The following is a 20,177-nucleotide window of genomic DNA, read 5'->3' on the forward strand; positions in this document are numbered from 1 at the left end:
ATGGCTAGCAGCAGTGGCGCCGGGTCGGCGGCAGCGGCAGCAAATCTGAATGCGTCCTACTTGAGATTTCAAGAATTTTGAATACTGGATTAGATATGGAAACTCTGTCTATCTGTGTGCGGCTTTGTGAACAAGGAATTAACCCAGAAGCTTTATCATCAGTTATTAAGGAACTTCGCAAGGTCACAGAAGCCTTAAAGGCTGCTGAAAAATATGACAAGCTGACTTTCTGAAGAAATCCTGATGGACTATGTCAAGCTGTGTAAGAAGATTGAAGGTTGCATTGTAGTCAAGAACATATGATGAAATCACTGCATGTAGCAATGTGGAAACATTGTCCTTTTTAAAAGAATTATAAATCCATAGCTTTATAAATCAGTGGAAAGTAGTTTACAGAGAAAACTATCAGTTGTGTTTATGTCACATCTTTTTTTTTTTTCTTTAACTGCTGTAATACTTTGGCATTGCTGTGTTCATATTTATGTATTCCTAATTTATAGCTCTGATAGCTTTAATTTTCTAAGCAGTCTGTCTATCAGATGTGCACATCTGCTGTGTCTGGGTGAACTATAGTGGAACCCATCAGCAGTAATGTTGTAGTTAAGACTTGTTGACATTTCCATTATAAACTTAAGTTTTGAATTGTTTATGCAAAATAACTGTGGATTTATGTTGTATTAAGCTGAAAGTTGACAGAATTTCCGCTACCATGTGTGGACTTTTGATTTAGATTCATTATGCATATCAGAATCTTGCTTTTTATAAGAACATGGAAAACGTGTTGTTAATCTGCTCTTTAACAAAGAATATTTCTTTTTTTAGACATCAAGTTTGAGTGGCAGTTAATAGTGTTACCCAGATCATATCAATATTGACTGAAAAGTAAAACTTTTAGAAAACTTAAATTTTAAAGGTAATGACAGTGCTTAGCTTAGTATTGTCATTTGATTCATTTAAATTTAGGGAAGATATTAATTGAGAATGTTTTTCTAAGTTTTTAATTCATAATGAAACAATTCCAACATGAAAAGTCTTTTTACTTTTGTTAAATAAAAATAATTTGAGTGCTTACTTAATAAAATACCTAGTGGTTATCTAGTAAATCACCAAACAGGTGGTAACAGTCAATAAATAATGTTACTATTTTCTGAAGGAATAAAGATTTCCAGTCATTAAACAAAAACTAAATAATCACGTTTACTGCATCAGGAATTCTGAATATGCCTTTCTAAGGTCATTTTTGTGTGTCATTATTTTTACCCTGTAAGTTTTAACTAATTGAAGTAATGGTTGAAAATAAAGTTTAGAAAACTTAGGATAATATGGTTTCTGTTCCTCTAACAGAATTTCCATGAACTACTTTTTCCTAAGACTACTACAAATTTAACCTGATTTTTTAAGATTGTGTTAGCTTTCCAGTTAAATGATAGTACAAGCATATACTCTTTGGTAGTATATTTTGTTCTTCAAACAAACTAAAGTGATTTTATAAGGCTTAATAATATTTAATGGCAACCTTCTGTTCTATTTTTAAAATCTAGTCTTTTGACTATGTTGGCTTTTGAATGGTGGCATCTTTACCAAGTACACTGAACGTCTGTTATAGGGAGAACAGGTTGGGAGACAAAGGTTTTGATTATAAGTCATCTATATGATTAAAAAACATTGCAGACACTGCATGTTGTTACTTATATAAAATCAGAAAGAAAACACTCTTGTCAGGCTCCAAAATTTGTATATACTTTTAGGTCATAAGAGTTAATAGTTTTATTTATAACTTAGAGATTATGTTATTTATGTATGAAACAAGGCAGGAAAATATATTGAGAAGGAATTCTGTTTACAGAGGACTTTAATGTGTTTCATTTCTTAAATGTAAACGTATTTTTAAAGCATACTTAAGTAATACTTAAGGAAACCAAAGTAATGATACAGTTGCATTGTTGCGCACGTTGTCAGTGTCCGAAATAAAATCATTTTGGTGATATCAGCCTGTAAAAAAAAATAATAATACATCTTCAGGAACTTCTCTGGTGGTCCAACGGTTAAGACTTCGCCTTCCAGTGCAGGGGATGTGGGTCTGATCCCTGGTTAGGAAGCTATGATCCCACATACCTTCGTGGCCAAAAAGCATAACAAAAAACAAAGTGATATGGTAACCAATTCAATAAATATTTTTTAAATGATCCACATAAAAAAAAAAAATCTTAAAAAAAAAAATACCCTCACAAGTAAGGAAACTGGTGCTCGGAGAAGTTAACAAGCTTGCTTAAGACCGATAACAGCACTCAATTCTAATTAGTGATTATCCATGCTTATTCTGCAACCAGTTCATGGTCTTCCAGAAGAAGCTGTTCTTTGGCATGAAAACTGCAGACAGCATTATGGATCTCCCTGCTGAGCAGGAATTATTTGCCAAGGAAGTAAATTTACCAGTCTCGCTCTTTTGCTCACTCTGATCCCAGGGGAGTTCATCCCTCTACCTGGCACTGGCCTCCTCTGCATGCATGTGTGTGCTGTTACTTCAGTTGTGTCCAACTCTTCTTGACCCCTATGGACCATAGCCTGCCAGGCTTCTCTGTCCATGGGATTCTCCAGGCAAGAATACTGGAGTGGGTTGCCCTGCCCTCCTCCAGGGGAATCTTCCTGGCCCAGGGATCACACTCAAGTCTCCTGCATTGCAGGGGGATTCTTTACCACTAGCTTCACCTGGAAAGCCCTGACCTGTCCTACTACAGGTAAAATCCCTTCTCTCATTAAATCCTGGCCAAGGGCAGTGGGGAACATTTAAATTGTGTGCTCCATGCCCAGCAGTTCTTAGGAAAGAATGGGGAACTGAAAAGAAACATCAGTTGGGTGATGTCTCTGAGCCTCCCCTAATGATGAATGGGGGGGTGCTGGATGTTCAGTGGAGAAAGGGGCTGAAAACGGACGCCTGACACCAAATTCAGAAGCCCTCAGTCTCACTGATTCAGCTCCTGGAGCTGGTCCTCTCCCAGGCCCTGCTCAATTTTCTTATCAGCACAGCGGGGCCAGACTGGGGGCTCAGGAAGTCTGTGTCCAGTCCTCCAGCTTGGGCACCAGCCAGTCACTCCTCTCTCTCCTCTGCTGATAAGAAAAACAGGCTCCACATGGAAACTTACAAACCCCTGCGCCTTCCTGGCAGGACTCCTGCATCTGCCAAGTGCATCCGTCTGCACCTCCCTCACATCTCTTTTTTAACCTCTGAGCCTCAGCCTCCTCTTTTCCCACCCCAGCTCCACACCAGTTCTTCCAGCAAGACATCCTTGATTAGTTCCGCTTCTTACTCTGATCCTTCTCTTGGAGGATTTTGGTATTTCCACTTTAACTGGGATGTTAATAATTGGCACTTGTAAATACACAACTTAGTTAATATTTTTAAATAGTTTCCTTGTCTTTAGGAAAGTGTGAGTTTTCTCATCTCCTCAGGACCCTGGAACCCCTAGAGATGGGTTGGGTAAGGGAAGAAGGATATGCCGGTACTCAGGAGACATCACTCTGGTCCCCACTAGACCACTAACAAGCTCTGTGACTTTGAGTCAGTCAGTTCTCCTCTCTGGGCCTTTGGGTCCCAATTTACAAAATGTTCTCTGAGGTCTCATCCTACTCAAATATTCCATGACCTTGTTTCCTTTGACTCCTCCTGTGTCAAGTTCAGGGCTGTCCATGGGGAAATCCCTTATGCCCTGTTTCTTCAAGACTCTGCCTTTCTAAGGCTGTCTGATCTCTCTCACCCTGTGTCTCTGGCCTGGCTTCCTGAAGCTTCGACCCACTGAGTCCGTGAGCCATGAATGAAGTGCCACGGGAGGAGTTAGGGGGAGATCCAGCTCTCTTTCTCAGCGCCAGGGAGGGCCTGTAAAGATGCTGATGTCCAGGTTGCAGCCCTGGAGAATCTGATCCGTGGGTTTGAGGTCAGGCCCAGTCATCTTGTTTTAGTCATCTATGGCTGCAAAACAAAATGCTCCCAAATTTTCTGTTCGCTTGCTTATTTATTATTATTTTAATACCTGGAAGATCCACATTTCCTGGACCGAGAACCAGCATGTTGGGCATCAGTGTTTTCTGCAATGGTTATGACCTGAAACTTTTTAAAGAACCATCCACCTTTCGGGGATGCATTTCTGAATTGTCCATCACCAGCCACTTCTCCTTGAATACCATCATGAAACACCTGTTTTCCAATTGGAGCTGTCTTTTAATTTGATGCACCTTTGGATCCGGGTGAAATATTAAATTGCCTTCCTTCTCCATCAAGGTTATGGTTTTTACACTATCATCAGGATTGCAAATCTTCTGAAAACAATACGGCAGTATGCGCACCAAATTTTCTGTTTCAGACAATAACGATTTCACTTACTCATCTGAGGAGCAGGAATTCTGGCAGGGCCCCCACTCAGAGGTCTGTGGTCAAGTGTCACTCAAGGGGCTGCTTTCAGCTGGGAGCTCAGCTAGGCTAGGCATGTCCACGTGGCATCTCTCTCTCCCTCCTGAGTAGTCTGACTTCTTCCAAGACAGTAGGCTTCTAAGAGGTGGCATTCTAAATATTTAAGGTGGAAGTTGCAGGTCTCTTAAGGCCCAGTCTAGAAAGTTACACGATGTAGTTCTGCCTCTTCCTATTGCTCACACCAAACCACAGAGCCAGCCCAGATTGAAAGGGGGGGGGGGAAAGAGACCCCACTTCTCAGTGGGAGGAGTAACGGAAGTTTACTGCAGATGAGCCTGTGGGAAGGGAGAGGCCATCTTTGGAAACACAATTTACCATAATTTAAAAAATAGTCTCCAGATGAATTTGCTGGGCCAAACATCTGTGAACCGTGTCTCAGGGAACCTGCTTTTGTCTCTCCTTTTCTCCTTGCTGTCAGACAAGAAACAACTTCAGACTGCCTCACAGCGCCTACATGGGGACTAATTATTGCTGTGTAGTGGTTTTCTCTGTCAATTTCATTCCCATCTTTTGCATTCAACAAATACCTATTATACAGCAATTATAGGGGTTCTCAGGTGGCATGCTGGTAAAGAATCCACCTGCCAATGCAAGAGATGCAAGAGATATGAGTTCAATCCCTGGGTCAGGAAGATCCCCTGGAGAAGGAAATGGCAACAGACTCCAGTATTCTTGCCTGGGAAATCATATGGACAGAGAAGCCGGGTGGGCTACAGTCCAAGCGGCTGCAAAGAGTCAGACACGATTGAGCATACACATGCACACACACACACACCCCAATTATATTGGCTAGTTGGGGGAGAGGGCTAAAAATGTAGGCACCACGTAAGGGTAAACAACTTAGATTATTCCCTGGGCAAAATCATTGCAACCCTTCTTCTGATTCTGAAAGAAAGTTCTGAGTTAAACTTAGGAAGACAGTTGTGGATTCTCTTTTTAACAAGGTGCCGGGAAGGAGTTGTGTGTCAAGGGCTATATAAATGTTTACTGTTAGAATAAACGGTCAGAATGGAGAACACTTTATACCCATCACCTCCCACTAACTACATCTAAGCTTCCATACCAGGCCTGACAAATGAAAATCAATAGAGATAATGCTTTAAAAGGTAGACATTAAACACGCTTCTGGTCTGAGAGGCAATTACACGAACAGCATCATCAAAGAGACAAGTGAATTATAGGAGGGTTGACAGGGAAGCTTTCAATGGACACAGAGTCCATCATAAACAGACCGAGAGGCAGCGGCTCCATGACCACAAGTGGCCAGGATGCCAGGCCTCTGGCTACTGCTGGGTCCTCCTTGGGAGACTGTAGGTTGCTGATCGGCGCCCGAGTTTGCCCTGTATGGAAGCTCCTCTGCCCTCGTGGCAGTCAATCTACAGGCTTCATGTGAAACTTCCTTGCACAGAAGTTCAACAATCTGCCAGCCCTAAATCACTTTTATTTTTTCCCCCTAAACTCCAGCTCAGGCTTTGGGGTGGAGGTGACGTTGGGGCTGCACACAATAATAAGTGGATTCAGAACAGTCTTACTGGCCTGGCAAACGTGTCTGGGTTAGTGGGTTATTGCCCATTTGCAAAGTTGGTTTATAGACTGAATGGAGATGCCTGCTGGGTCCTTAGGGTCCTTCCTGGCCCCCAAACTCAGCTGCAGCCTCTATTCCAAGCCCGGATCCAGTGGGTTGGAAGAAAGTGTATGATGATAAACAAGTGTCTCTCGCCTGAAAGCTGGCTTCAGGAACTCAGGGAGGGGCAGGGAGTTCAGATGCCTGCTTACGCTAACAGGCTGTCAGTTCCTCTGTGCATGGGGAAAACAGAAACACGAAGCTATTCTGGTCTTGTCTAGGGAGCCATTATGTACTGAATTTCCGACATCATTATATCCAAAGGGCAACATCACTCAGTTTTCTCCCATTTGCATTCACTGGGAAAGGACAAATGGGTGCATATTTGCAGAGTGGAAAGGCTGGGGGGGTGGTGGTGGGAAGGAGTGATCATGTGCTCCAATTTGAATAACCAGCAGCTCTGGAAGAAGCGTGCTCATAATTAGAAATCGGCACCTTACGGTGACGTTACATGATTACAAGACAAGTTTAAGTTAATCAGGCAGCAGTTTAAGTTTTCCAGACTAATGGGACTGGGATGAATTTTTCACTTAGAAACAAATCTCATCCATGCTTTGGCATGCCTCGTTTCCTGACATATGTCATCGTTTCCCTGTGGGAAGATAGGGAGAGATTTTATTTCAGACTTCCCCCGCCCTGACTGCCTTTGCTTTCTTCCCTCTCCAAAAATCAAGATCTGGATAAAGATAGCGAAGGAAAGGGACCATGCAGGATCCACTCCAAGAAGAGAAATGCAGAGATTTGTGTTTCTGATGTGCTGGCACGTGTCAGGTACATGCCTGTGGGGTTGTGAGTGGCAGGCAGAGGTCTTCTAGGGCAGGAAGGCTTGTGCTGAATTTCTCCTCTCTCGTGATTAAAGGCTGTTCTCCCCACTTGTATCCCTTAGGATTGTGTTGGCTGCATGGAACAGAAAACCAGTAAGAGTCAATGTATGTACTTGGGGCAGGGCGGGGGTGTCAGCCGGTGTCACCTCTAATAGACGTGAGGAGAGCTGCTGACAGCCTCTAGCAGTCCCTCCCTTTAAAGGCTCCAGCCTGGGGCCAGGGAGGGCCAGAGCTTACAGACAGAGGGGAGGCCTGGCCTGTACAAACTTCCCCCACCCCCATCCTCCTGTCCTCATCTTTTAAAAAAAGTCAGTGTAAGGTACAGTTCCGGTGAGGCAGAAAAGGAAAGACGACCTCAACGGAAGTAGGTTACCTTTATTCAGGCAAGGAGGGGCGACAGTCGGCCTAACGACCAGGCTGAGCGCCGAAAGGGATCAGGGAGGCTTCATACTTATAGGGAGGTTTGTGGAAGCGATAAGGGAAACGTCAATCAGGTGGGATATTTTGAGTATTCTTTTGTTGAGATGACACTTATAGTTGGGCAGGGGGTGATAAGTCTTCTGGGCGGGTGTAGGGGGTGGTAGGTTTCCAGATAGGGGGTGATAAGTCCCAGATAGATGCAACTGGCCTGGAGCATCAGGATGGTACTAAAGTTATGCTTTGTTTTCTCCGAAGTTAGATGATTCAGCAAGGGGCCTTTGAGACTGTTGTTGTCTTTTCTAGGCCCAAGAGACTCCTTCAGTCAGTCTGGAAAAAAAAAAAATTTATGTACTAGAAGCTGGTTTTCTCATATAACAGGAACTTTGGAATTAGATTATTCAGATGTTGCTGATGGCTCCTTCTAGCTTGCTTTCTTTCTAGTCTGCTATCCTGAGTTGGAGACTTTTTTCTTCATGGCTGCAAGATGGCTGCTTCACCTCCAGGCATCACACTCGTGTTTCTGACCAAAAAAGGACGAGATATAGAAAACAAACTTATGGTTACCAAAGGTAAAAGCAGGAGAGGGATAAATTAGGAGTCTGAGATTAACAGATACACATTTTGTTGTTCAGTCGCTCACTCGTGTCTGACTCTTTGTGACTCCATGGACTGCAGCACGCCAGACTTCCCTGTTCTTCACCATCTCCTGGAGCTTGCTCAAACTCATGTCCATTGAGTCGGTGATACCATCCAACCAGCTCGTCCTCTGTTTATCCCCTTCTACTCCTGCCTTCAATCTTTCCCAGCATCAGGGTCTTTTCTAATGAGTTGGGTCTCCCCATCAGGTGGTCAAAGCATTGGAGCATCAATCCTCTACTATATATAAAACAGATAAACCACAAAGTGCTACTGATAGCACAGAGAACTAGATTCAATATCTTGTAATAAATTATAATGGACAAGAATCTGAAAAAGAATATATATGTATATATATGCACGTGTATATATGTGTGTATATACACACACACACACACACGTATGCTCAATTGCTTCAGTCATGTCTGACTCTTTTTGACCTATGGACTATAGCTCACCAGGCTCCTCTGTTCATGGGTTTCTCCAGGCAAGAATACTGGAGTGGGTTCCTGTGCCCTCCTCCAGGGGATCTTCCTGACCCACAAATTGAACCCATATCTTCTGCGGTTCCTGCATTGCAGGCCAGGTTCTTTACCCACTGAGCCACCTGGGAAGCCATATATATAATATACATATATGTATATGTACATATATATGTATAACTGAATCACTTTGCTGTATGCCAGAAATTAACACAATATTATAAATGAACTATAGTCTAATTTAGAAAAAAGAAAGAGGAGGGGAAGAAGGAGCAGGAAGATGAGGAAGAAGAAAGGGAACAGAAGACGGAACAAACAGAAAAGAGCAAAGGGCAAAAGGGACATATTACTGTGTCTTTCTTAGAATTCTCCCTCAGTATAATTCTGTTCCCATCTCCTTGGCCAAAACTGGATCATGTGAATGCCCCTAGTTATTGAAAAATCAGCAGTTTAAACTGAACAAGGACTTTCCTGGTGGTGCAGCAGATTAACAGTCTGCCTGCCAACGCAGGGGACATGGGTTTGATCCCTGGTCCAGGAGGAGTCCATATGCTGTGGAGCAACTAGAGCCTTGTACCACAACCCTACTGAGCCCATGCTCCAGGGCCTGTGAGCCCCAATTATTGAGCCTGCATGCTGCAACTACTGAGCCCCACCCACCCAGAGCCTGTGCTCTGAAGCAAGAGAAGCCACCACAATAGGCCTGAACACCACAACAGAGTGGCCCCCACTCGCTACAACTAAAGAAAGCCTGTGTAAAGCAGCAAAGATCCAATACAGCCAAAAATAATAAATAAAAAATAAACCAAACCTCTTGGACCTGATTTAGAAAAAAGTTCTGATAGAAGGGGAAAAGAAGACACGGACAGAGGAGCCTTGCAGGCTATAGTCCATAGGGTCACAAGGAGTCAGACACGACTGAAGTGACTTAGCAGCAGCAGCAGACCTGGTCTGGAACACCAGTGGTGTCTGCCATCCTCTGCAGTATCTACTGCTCCATCCACAGTCAGTGAAGTCCTGCTTTTCAATCCCAATGCCATGTCAGGGTTACCTGTTCCTCCTCTCCCGGCAGTCTGGCCTCCTTTCCTCTGCCTGGGGCCTCACCAGCACTGGCTTCCTTACCCCCTTCATCTTGGGACGAGAGAACAAAGCAAATGCATCTCACAGGTGTGGTCTGGGCCCAGGGTACCAGTGCTCAGGGAACCAGTTCTGAGGACCCTTTGGTTAAGCTGAAAGGTTGCTGCCTGGAGAGAGATCACAGAAAAAAGTGTTCAAAATGCATCTGGAGAGGGGGGCTAGGGTAGGATCATGTAGGATCTTGTGAGCTGTAATTCACTTAAATTTATTATAAGTGGGTCACCATGCAATACAGTGGGGTGTATAAATGGAGTAACATGGCTGGCTGATCTCAAGGAGTTCCCATTCTACTAGGGTCTCATGCATGTGTGTTCAGTCATGTCTGACTCTTTGCGGCCCCATGGACTGTAGCCCTCCAGGCTCCTCTGTCCGTGAGATTTTCCGGCAAGAATACTGGAGTAGGTTGCCACATCCTCCTCCAGGGGATCTTCCTGACCCAGGGATCAAACTGCTGTCTCCTTATTGGTAGGTGGCACACATGAAATTAAACACAGAAAAATTCAGACTATGGTATGTACATGAATAGATGCAGAGAAAATGCAGTCCATGACCTCATGGACAAGACAGCTTTAATTTCAGTAAGGTGATATTTGAATTTCACTTTGCATGGTAGATGCAATTCATTTAAGTAGAGAAGGGAGGGACAGGATGTCTTAAGCAGAGACGATTATATGAATAAAAACTTAGGGGCAGGCAAGCAGGCAGGGTATTTGAATAATTGTGAGTGGCCGTGTTGGTCTGGGGAACAGCATTTGCCAGGACTGAGGTGACCAGAGTGATAAGATGGGGAAGGCAGGGCAGAGAATTGGTCAGGAGATGAAGCAGAAAAGGTAGGTGGGTGTCGGGTGGTAAAGACTGAATGCTGGATTTTAAGCAGCTGGATTTTAACTCGTAGAGAATCAGAGCCTAGGAAGGTTTGAATCACATCAGTGTTGTAGAAACTAATTTCCAAACAAGAGTTGGCATAAGGGTGGGGAGACTGAGTCAGAGGCACCAATGGGAGGCTGGCACCATGGAGCCTGACCTAGAAGAGAAGCAGTGGGGGAGAGGCATAAGGATGGCGCACACTTTTCCAGATGATAACAGTGTTGGAGCAGTACCATTTCCAAAGTCAAGGAAAAGCAGGGAAGGAGAGTCAGCTCTGGGGTGGGGGGGGGAGGCTGGGGGGCAGCGGGGGCAGGGGGGAAGCAGGGTCAGATGATGGATCCAGTGTGAGTACCACTGAGCCCCTGGAGATAACTCCTCTGCGTTTCTGGGGTAAGGACCAGGCTGAGAGAGTGGGTCATTAGCCCCAAGTGCGTGGCAAAATCATGATCGTGGATTGGACTGTCCAGAAACAATGCAGAGCAGAGGACAGAGAGCCCAACGCAGCTGCTTGTGGGAGAAGCTGAAGAGTTGGGGAAAGATCAGGAAAGGAGGAAGGGAGCATGACCAAGGAGTGCTTTTGAAGTGAGCAGAACTCTTTCAGCAAGGAGTTAGGAAATAGTTCTGTCTTAGGATCTGGGGGCTTAGCATTTGGCTGAGGTCTGGGATAGCATGTCTCCGAATTCCTACAAAGCAGAATGAGTACAAATGGATCCAGAGTAAACAACTGGTGGGCAGGGTCTGTTTGGGTCCTGTAGTCTGCACCCCAGGATGAAACAGCACCCAAAGGGACCTGCTAGACCTAAAGGACAGGGGTCTCCTCGGATGGCTTCTGGTCTTGCTCTTTTAATTTTCCCTGCAGGCCCTCTGCTTCCTGTCCATGGCCGTGTGACCAGGGTTGCTGACATGCTGAAGGTCTGTGTCTGCCACAGGACAAGGCAACTGGGGGCAAGTGCTATCCACATGGGGTCTTAGCGGCACTATTGCAAAGTACTTCGCTCAGCTTTAAAGCATAGGTGAGTCTGTAAGCTCGAAACGGTTATACTGCCCTTCCAAAGCTTAAGTCTCGGCACAGCTTTTATTCTGGAGGGGAAGGGGTGGGGAGGGTTTTAGAGACGGTTTCTGTTCTTTCTCGTCCTCCTGTCACTGTGGCCGGGCACCCCTGCCCAGCTCTTTCCTTGTTCCCTGGCCTCTGGAGATGCAGGGCTCCCTTCATTGGGGTGCAGGCCCATTTCCCAGCTCCACAAGAACCCTGCTCTCCTGACAGTTCCTCACCTTTGACTGTGGGATCCCCCACACTGCAGAGTCTGCCACTCTCCGATTCTTGCTTGCAACAGCTCTCTTAAGGCCCTTCAGAGGTTTCCCACTGTCCTAAGAATAAGAGTTGGATTCACCCAGGAACCACCAGGCCTGCCTGGACTGGCGTCTGCATCCTTCTCCTGTCTCTTCTGTTGCAGAGCCACAGCGACTCCTTTCACGCATGTGCCTTCTGCCTCAGGGCCTTTGCACATGTGGCTTCTGTTCCCCTGTCAGAATCACCGTTTCCCAACCCCACCTGTCACTCCAACTCTTGGCTCCTTCACTTCATCTCCATAACACCTCCTGACCCTTCAGCTTGCTTCTCAAATGCTACCTCTTCAGGGCTCAAAGCCATTTTAATGACACATTTATCCATGGGATTATTTGATAAATCTCTGCCTCATCCATTGGTTCTAGTGTGTATTAGTCTCTCAGTTGTGTCCGACTTTTTGTGACCCCATGGATTATAGCTCACCAGGCTCTTCTGTCCATGGAATTCTCCAGGCGAGAAGACTGGAGTGGGTAGCCATTGCCTTCTCCAGGGGATCTCCCTGACCCAGGAATCGAACCCAGGGCTCCTACATTGCAGGCAGATTCTTTACCGGCTGAGCCACCAGGGAAGTCCCATTGGCTCTAAGGGATCATGACTTTTCTTTCACTGTGCAGCCTGGAGCTTGGCCCGGGGCTCAGTGCCCACTAGCTCCTCATACCATAAATGTGTGGAAAGAATGAGGCAGTTGGTGACCTTTTTCACTGACATCCGCATGTGTCATAGGGGCTAGATGCGTTTCTTCCTCTCCTAGAAGGGAGCCAGGACTCCTACCAGAACAAGCTTGTGTGTGACTCCATAGCTGTGTCACCCCAAACTCTCTCACTGTGGCCCTGGATGGACAGGGAGAAGCACATTTTCAGCCCTTCCAAACATGATGCAGCTCCTACTGTTCCTCTGTGGCTCTTCGCTGCCCTGAGGCACCTGAGTAATTTGGCCAAACACCATGGCATTCTCTGGTAAGAAAAGGGCTGGTATTAACAGGTGGCATGGCTTTGGAGTTCTGCTCCCCTGGCCTGTCCTTTCCCAAATAGACTTGCAGAGCCGGGGTCTGAAGTGTTCTCACCAGGAGAAACTCTGAAAAACAACACAGCGAGGTGGCAGCTGGTAGCACTCAAGCGCGTCTGCGAAGGACACGGGCCTCGTGAGTGAGTGGCTTCATCTCTCAGAGCAGAGCAAAAAGAAGAGGGAGAAGGGCAGTTGGACCCAAGTGCTCATGCGTAGAGCAACAGACAGGGGCAAATCCGTGTAAAGTCACACGGATCTGAGAGATCTGAGCCAGGTTTTGATGAAAGAGCTTTGATTTTCACGGGCACCCAAGGAACTTTGGGGACTGGGCCAGAGTGAGGCGTCCACTCTGTCCAAGGTCCGGTGCTCATGGAGGCGTCTTGTCCTCTCGAGCATCCCCTACTCTTTCTCAGTAGCCACTCATGGCTTCCAAATCTGGGCAAAGCCTTCTGGAACCCATGTTTATTTCATGCCTTGGGGTTTTGAGACTGGACCATTTCTCAAGATAATTCAGTCACAGAGGGTCCAACTGGAATGTGGTTCTGGATTATCGAGTCCCTCTCCTTCATGTCACAAATGAGAAAACTGAGGGCCAGGGCTGGGAGTGTTGAGGTAAGGCTGGCAGTATCCGTGGTTCTAGGGCACAGGGTCTGTGAGGAAGCCCCTGTGGCCCCTCTACGGCTTGGACAGCTTCTCCCAGGAATTCCCGGCTCCATCCTGCCCAGTCCCCCTCCAGGCTCGTCTGGGCAGCTTCATGGCCGGCAGTGTGGCTTCCTGGCTACTACCCGAATGACCAGCCCTTGCGGTATCCGTGGTTTCTGCCAGCGCCTGGCCTGGAGCCCTTCCTACAGGCCCTGCTCCTCGGAGCAGCTGCCTGCTCGCTGGGCGCCCACTCTGCGCCCGGGCTCAGCCCCGGGGGTCAGTGTTCTCACCGCCATTTCACGAGGAAGGAAACTGAGGCTCCAGAGCGCCCTTCAGCGCTGTGCTCAAGGTCGCATCACGGGCGGGATGGCCGAGCTAGGAGTTAAATCTCATTAAGGTTTGTGGTTCTCGAATTTGGACCTGAGAAGTGGGCTGGGGACGGGGGCAGTACTGTGAGCCTGCAGGGGCAGGACGAGGGGCCCCGATGAGGAGGATCTGGGCTGCAAATCTGTGGTTCCGGCGACCCCCGCCTCCAGCAGCCCACCGGGCTCTCGCTGAAAATGACAACTCCAGCCAGAGCCGGCGCGCGCGCCTACGACTCAGCCATTCATGCTTTAGGTGCGCCTTCCCCTTAACTGCCAAGCCTCCCAGTGAACGTGGGTTGTAGTGTCTGGTGCTGGGTTATTTTCTCGTATTTTTCCGTCCCCCTCCCCGCCCTCCTCCCCCCACCAACCCCGCCCGAGTTTACTATTTCGGAGAGAGACTAGCTCTGTCATCGTGTTTGTCTTGCTCCCTGCCCACCCTCAGCCGAGGAAAACCAAAAAGCAACAGCTGGCGGCGGATGCGCGCGCGCTGGCCCGTCCCCGCGGCGGCGGTCTCCTGTTGCTTCTCCAAGCGGCCTGCCCTTTGAATCCCGCCCGCACCCAGGAGCCGCGGCGGCGCGCTCGAGGGGCGGGCAGCGCCGGGCGAGGAGAAGGGGGTCCGCGCGCCGACGCTGCCCGGAGGCCGGCGGATGGTGACACCGCGGTCCCCGGAGCCCAGCCCCGGCCGAGCCCCCGCCCACCACTCCCCACCCCTGCCGGACCCGCCGCTCCAGCCCGCCCCTACCCTTCCCAGCAGGGGAGGCGGGAAAAACAGCGAAAGCCTCGCCCACCGCCCTCCCCCAGCCTCGCCACTCCCAGGCTCCTCCGGACTCGCCTCATCCTCCTGGGATTGTCTCGGAGGGGACACGCCGCGCAGGTAAGCGGCTGCAGAGGTGGTGAAGTTGGGTTCCTCCAACCGGGAGGGAGAGGGGCTGGGGTGGGGACCGATCTCGCGGCGCCAGGATGCTGCCAGGGCAGGTTTGTTTCGGTGGGTGTGAGCGGTTCTCGCCAGGCACACCGCTAGGGCAGCGGAGACCCGGTAGAAGATGGAAACCCAAAGGGGAGGTGGGTGTCGGAAGGGAAGAGGGGCCGTCGAGCGGGGGAGACAGGACGTGGCGGTGGGGGTGAAGCTCTTCCGACAAGGCGTTTGCTGCTGCCCGGAGGTTGGGGCTGTGGTTTAGGGAGAGGGGGAAAGGGCTGCTCTCCTCGTACCAGGGCGGGTGGGGGATAGTTTTCCCTTTGTTACTTGGGATCTGTGGACACTTAAGTGTGCGGTTGTGAAGACGGAGGGAGGTGGCTGGCTGTGAGTGTGCACACACGAGCCATGCAAAATGGGACTTGCTGATTTGGCGCTTGGGGGACAGGGAGCTGGGGCTGGGCATTGGGCACCGGGAGGAGGGGCAGGTAAAAAAAGGATCGCCGTTCCAGGGCATGGGTTCATGAGAGTGTCTGCATCAGTGTTCCTCTCCTCTTGTCTAACCCGTCCTGGCTTCTTCCAGGGGGGCCCTGGTCCCCCCGCCCCATCCCCTCATTTCCCGGTACCCTGCCCTCTTTCCCCAGCAGGGCTGGCCCTGGCACAGACTTCCCCATTGTGTCTCTTGGGCTTCCTTGCCGAGTTGGAAGGGGCTCCTGGCACTTGCTTCTGGGCACTTACAAGTGGTGGCTGGTGGAAGAAGCACCCGAGGGTGGGAGCAGGGAGCAGGCATGCTTGGAGAATGGGCCTGGTCAGGCCCCCCGCTGCCCACATCCAACCCTCAGGGGTTGTGGCTTCCAGGGCTTCTCCCCGCCAGTGTGGCCTCTGTCTCCACTTCCTTTGTCTTCTTGGCATCATGTGCTCTGCCTAGGCCCAGATTTCCAGGTTTGGAGATGGATCAGTGGGCAGCCATGTCTTCCGTGGAAGGGCCCCCACTCTGGGGTCCCAGGGCCTTCATCGTGTGTGTGTGCTGATGTCTGTATCTCTTTCTGCCTTGGCCTTTTTCACGTGACCTGCCCAGTAGTTGCCATGGAAACCCCTTTTCAATTCTCAGCCTCCCTCCTTTTCTGCCCATTCCTCACCTCCATATCTCCTCCCCTCCCCCCAACATGGTTGCCTAGATACTGATTATCCCTGACTTCTCTGGGTGGGAGACCCTGAAATGCTAGCTCCCACCTCACACTGATGTTGCCCCTCGCCACTTCAGCTCCCCCAACACACAGTACACATCACAAACACACCCCAAACATGCATGCTCACCACACCACCCACACACTCAGACACACACCTACTTGCCATACACACTGCATAAACGCACAGCACACACATATATCATATCACATGTACACCATGTACACACCAAATACACCGTGCATATATCAAACCACAGCACACAACCCACAAGTCTACACATACACCTGTCATTGAACTGTGTGTGTTTTCACACAGACCAGCAATAACATATACCATTGCTTCCCTACACACACACACACACACACACACACACACACACACACACACTACTTCTTCTGAACAGGTCTCCAGCTTCCCTACACACACACACACACACACACACACACACACACACACACACACACACACACACACACACACACACACACACACACTACTTCTTCTGAACAGGTCTCCAGCTGGAGGAGAGCGTGCAGTTTCCTGCCTCATCCAGCTCCATGGAGGAGCGTGTAAGGGAAGGCTCAGAAAGGCTAGGAGGAAACATTGCCCTGAGAACTCTGCAGAAGATAGGGGGAGATGCACTTCCAGACTCCCTCAAAGGGGAGCCCCTCTCCTTCGTGCTAGGTGCAAGAGGCTGGGCATGGACCAGAATTTAAATCTCTCCACACTGCTTCCTACCTTGCCTGAACCCTAAGAAAGCCTGAGGCTCCTGGCCCCTCCTAGGAATCTCAGTTCTGCCCCTGAGCCTTCCTGCCTAACATGGGATCAGGCAGCTCCAAGACAAGCTGAGGCTCTGAGCCTCCTCCAAGGAAGGAGGAAAGGTGTGAGTGTGTTAGGAGAGCAGGGAGGGCAGGGAGAGGAGACAGAGCCTGGAGGAGGGTGGGGAGGAGGCGGAGCAGCAAGAGAGGAGCCAGGTGTATTTAGAAAGTATGGTAGGGTGATGGTGGGCAGGGAAGGCGTGTCCAGGCTGCCCTCTATCCCCCAGGGACACTTTCCTGCTTTCTCCTTGGCTCCTCCAAGCACATCTGTGTGTCTTGGTCAGGAAGCCAGTTTGCCAAGGGCTCCCGGATTGCTAGAGCTTTCCCAAGACATGTAGCTTCTCTCTGGGTCTGGTGGTAGACTCTGGAGGCCAGGGTCTCCTTTCTGGCCACCTTGTGATCTTTGGACTGACTTGGGCCCCCCTTCATTCAATTATTCAGTGAATTGCTTTAAGTACCTACTATGTGTTCATTGCCAGGTTCATGAGGAAGACACAGTCCCTGACCTCAGAATCCTAGATTTCTCAGAGCCGGAAGGGGGACATCCAGTTGGGACATTATGCAAATGGGAAAACTGAGGCTCGGAGGTCACACACTCCACTGTGGCTGAGGCCTCTGACTCTTCGGCCAGGATTTGTGACCCCCCCACACTTCCTGTCACACATCACTTGCCTTTTTTCCTTTGTTGCCAGCAATCATCTGGGGACTCCCATGTCCCTTTCAAAGTGTGGGTGCCCTAGTGGATGGGGAGCCTGCTTCATTCTGTTTTCTTGAAGAATGTAGCCAGGAGAGGAGGGAGCAGAAGCAGTTCTCTAGACCCTGGAAACTCCCCGCAGTCATAGGGAAGCCAGAGCATCAGATCCCCGTAAGTCAGAGCCTGGCCCCGTCGGACCTCGCTGGCAGCCATCTGGATGGCAGACTGTGCCAGGCAGCCCCCAGGACTCACTGTCTAACAAATCACTCACCAGCTTCTGCCTGAACACCTGAGGATGCAGACCAGTTATGAGAGGCTCCGCCCCTGCCTGCCGCATAAAGGAGGAGAGCCTGGGAGTGCAGACCCAGGTGTAGTCCTGGCTGTGCTCCAAGGGAAAGTGCGTTCATATCACAGATATCCCTTTTAGATGCAAACTGGGTTTCTGGTGATAGTCAGGAATGGCTTAGACTGATCTCCAGCAACTGAAAGCCTCCACAATTTTATTATTTTTTTAGTTTTTGGCCACACCACGCAGCATTCTGGATCTTAGTTCCCCGGCCACAGATAGAACCTGAAAGCCTCCACGATTTTATTTTATTTTTTTAGTTTTGGCCACACCACGCAGCATGCTAGATCTCAGTTCCCTGACCACAGATCGAACCCAGAAGCCTCCAAGATTTTAGACCTCTGTTTTCTCATCTGCCAGTAGAGGGGTCAGATTTCATGATTTCTAAGGCATTTGTTTTCCTCCCAGTTTTTATAGATTATACAGTCTTGAAAAAGATCCATTTTCTCTCCAGGTGCCAAACTGTGCTTATAATTTTATAACACGGGGTTGTAGCTGAGCAGAGCAGGAAAGGGGCTGGTCTCTGGTCACCCCTGAGAAGGCTCCCCTCTCACCCTGTGAGACAGGAAATGTTCAAGAATCCGAGACCGAGTTCTTTTCTCCCAGGCTGCAGCCCCTGGCCCCTCCTGGACACCACGTCCACTTGGTCTGTTTTGTCAGGATGACAGCCGGGGCCTGGTGGAGCCTTGGGAGATGTGGTCTCTGGAGGGACGAGGCCAGATTCACTTGGGTCTATGAATCCTCTGGACAGACAGCCTTGGGGCAGCTGGAGAGCGTGACAGGAGGCGCTGGTCAGGGCTGTCTGTCTCTGATGAGAAGCAGAATATCTCTGGCCGAGACAAAACCTTGGATCCCATGTGGCGGCATCTTCTCCGCCCTGGAATGGGAAAGGGGAGGGGAGACTCTGACCTGGGAAAGTATGAAGTCAGCCTGGAGCCCACACAGGAACACACTTGTTACAAAGACGCGCAGGGGAGCGGGAGGCTCAGGAGGGGCGCTGGGGCCCAGGGGACCAGGCTGCGGCCGTGGGAATGTGGCTGCTGTAGCTCAGAAGCTCTGGTTTGGGGCCAGGGATGAGGGAGGAGCTAGTTAGAATGACAGTGACCCTCATGTGGCTGGAGGGCAAAGCCAGTCCTCCGGAGGGGACCAGAAGCAAGGTCTTAACGTCACACGTACATCCCTTTAACAGTTGTTAACTGAGTCCCTCTCCTACGCCAGGCCCTGCGGGCTTTCCAGGACCCAGAGCCCTCTGAGATGATGGTTTCATTGCTCTGAGCGCTTCTGCCCGGTCCCTCCCTTTCTCCCCGGCTGACCTCACCCCACCTCCCACCCAGAAGGACCCCCCAGCTTCTTTCATCAATAAGCAGGGCCCCGCACTCGCTCATGTGTGGCTCACACTTGCAGTCTCTCTCCCCTTCTCACTCATACATAGTACCCGTACCTGACACTCAGGCGTGAGCTCACGGGTTCCCTGCACCCTCTCACCTCGCCCAGCTGCAGTCTCTCACCCAGACCATGGTGATGGGCTCTCTCTCCTTCCACTTTCTCAGCCCTCATGCTTTTAATTACCACTGATCCTGTGGGCCGGTATTCCAACCTCTCCATGCCTGTTGGTGAGGACAGGTGCCTGGCACTGGCCCTCGAAGCGCTCTGGATCCCGGCCGCAGCTTCTCCATGCGATCATCCAGGCACCTTCTCCATGTGATCATCCCGAGCCTTGGACTTCCTACCCTCTGCCTCTGCTCAGGCCCTAGCAGGAATGAACCCTTACTTCGGCCTACAGAGCAGGGGATGGTCGCCTTTGGAGACGCACAGACTTGGGGTCTAATCTGGCTGCTGACACTTCCTAGCTTGCTTAACTCTTCTAAGCCTCAGTTTCCTTATCTGTCAAATGGGCATGAGGATTGAGCAGGGCTAAGTTATGTCAAGTGCTTCTTTGTGCCTAGCATACAGAACACACTTGCTAGATATTAACTGCTATAATGATAATAATAATGACATTGTTACTATTATTAGAATTTCTTTCAATTTTTTAGGACTTCTCAGGTGGTGGTAGTGGTTAAGAACCCATCTGCCAGTGTAGGAGATGTAAGAGATGAGGGTTCGATGCCTGGGTCAGGAAGATCCCCTGGAGAAGGGAATGGCTACCCACTCCAGTATTCTTGCCGGGAGAACCCAATGGACAGAGGAGCCTGGTTGGGGCTGCAGTAGTCCATAGGATCTCAGAGGGTTGGACACAACTGAAGAGACTTAGCACTCATTATTGTTACACTGTCCTTTGAGGCCCCTCTCCAGTGCTCATTCTTTAAGATAACTTTTCCTATTTCTTAGTAAGGGCTTCCCTGGTAGCTCAGAGGGTAAAGCGCCTGCCTGCAATATGGGAGACCTGGGTTCGATCCA

The 20,177-nt window shown here is 49.4% G+C and overlaps 1 protein-coding gene and 1 pseudogene across 2 annotated transcripts in view; both read left to right on the forward strand.

Moving 5' to 3' along the window:
- LOC136176012 (mitotic-spindle organizing protein 1 pseudogene) lies at positions 1-521 on the forward strand (annotated as a pseudogene).
- A 13,729-nt stretch (positions 522-14,250) lies between these two features.
- Positions 14,251-20,177, forward strand: part of FXYD6 (FXYD domain containing ion transport regulator 6) — a 35,482-nt gene continuing 29,555 nt past the window's right edge. Inside the window, exon 1 of one of the 2 annotated variants that reach the window (XM_065943832.1) lies at positions 14,251-14,689. The gene's annotated coding sequence lies outside the window, so the exon portion shown is untranslated. The remainder of the gene's footprint in view (positions 14,690-20,177) is intronic. The other variant, XM_065943831.1, reaches the window with a different exon arrangement.

Source organism: Muntiacus reevesi, chromosome 9, assembly GCF_963930625.1.
Source record: "Muntiacus reevesi chromosome 9, mMunRee1.1, whole genome shotgun sequence".
Taxonomy (NCBI): Eukaryota; Metazoa; Chordata; class Mammalia; order Artiodactyla; family Cervidae; genus Muntiacus; species Muntiacus reevesi.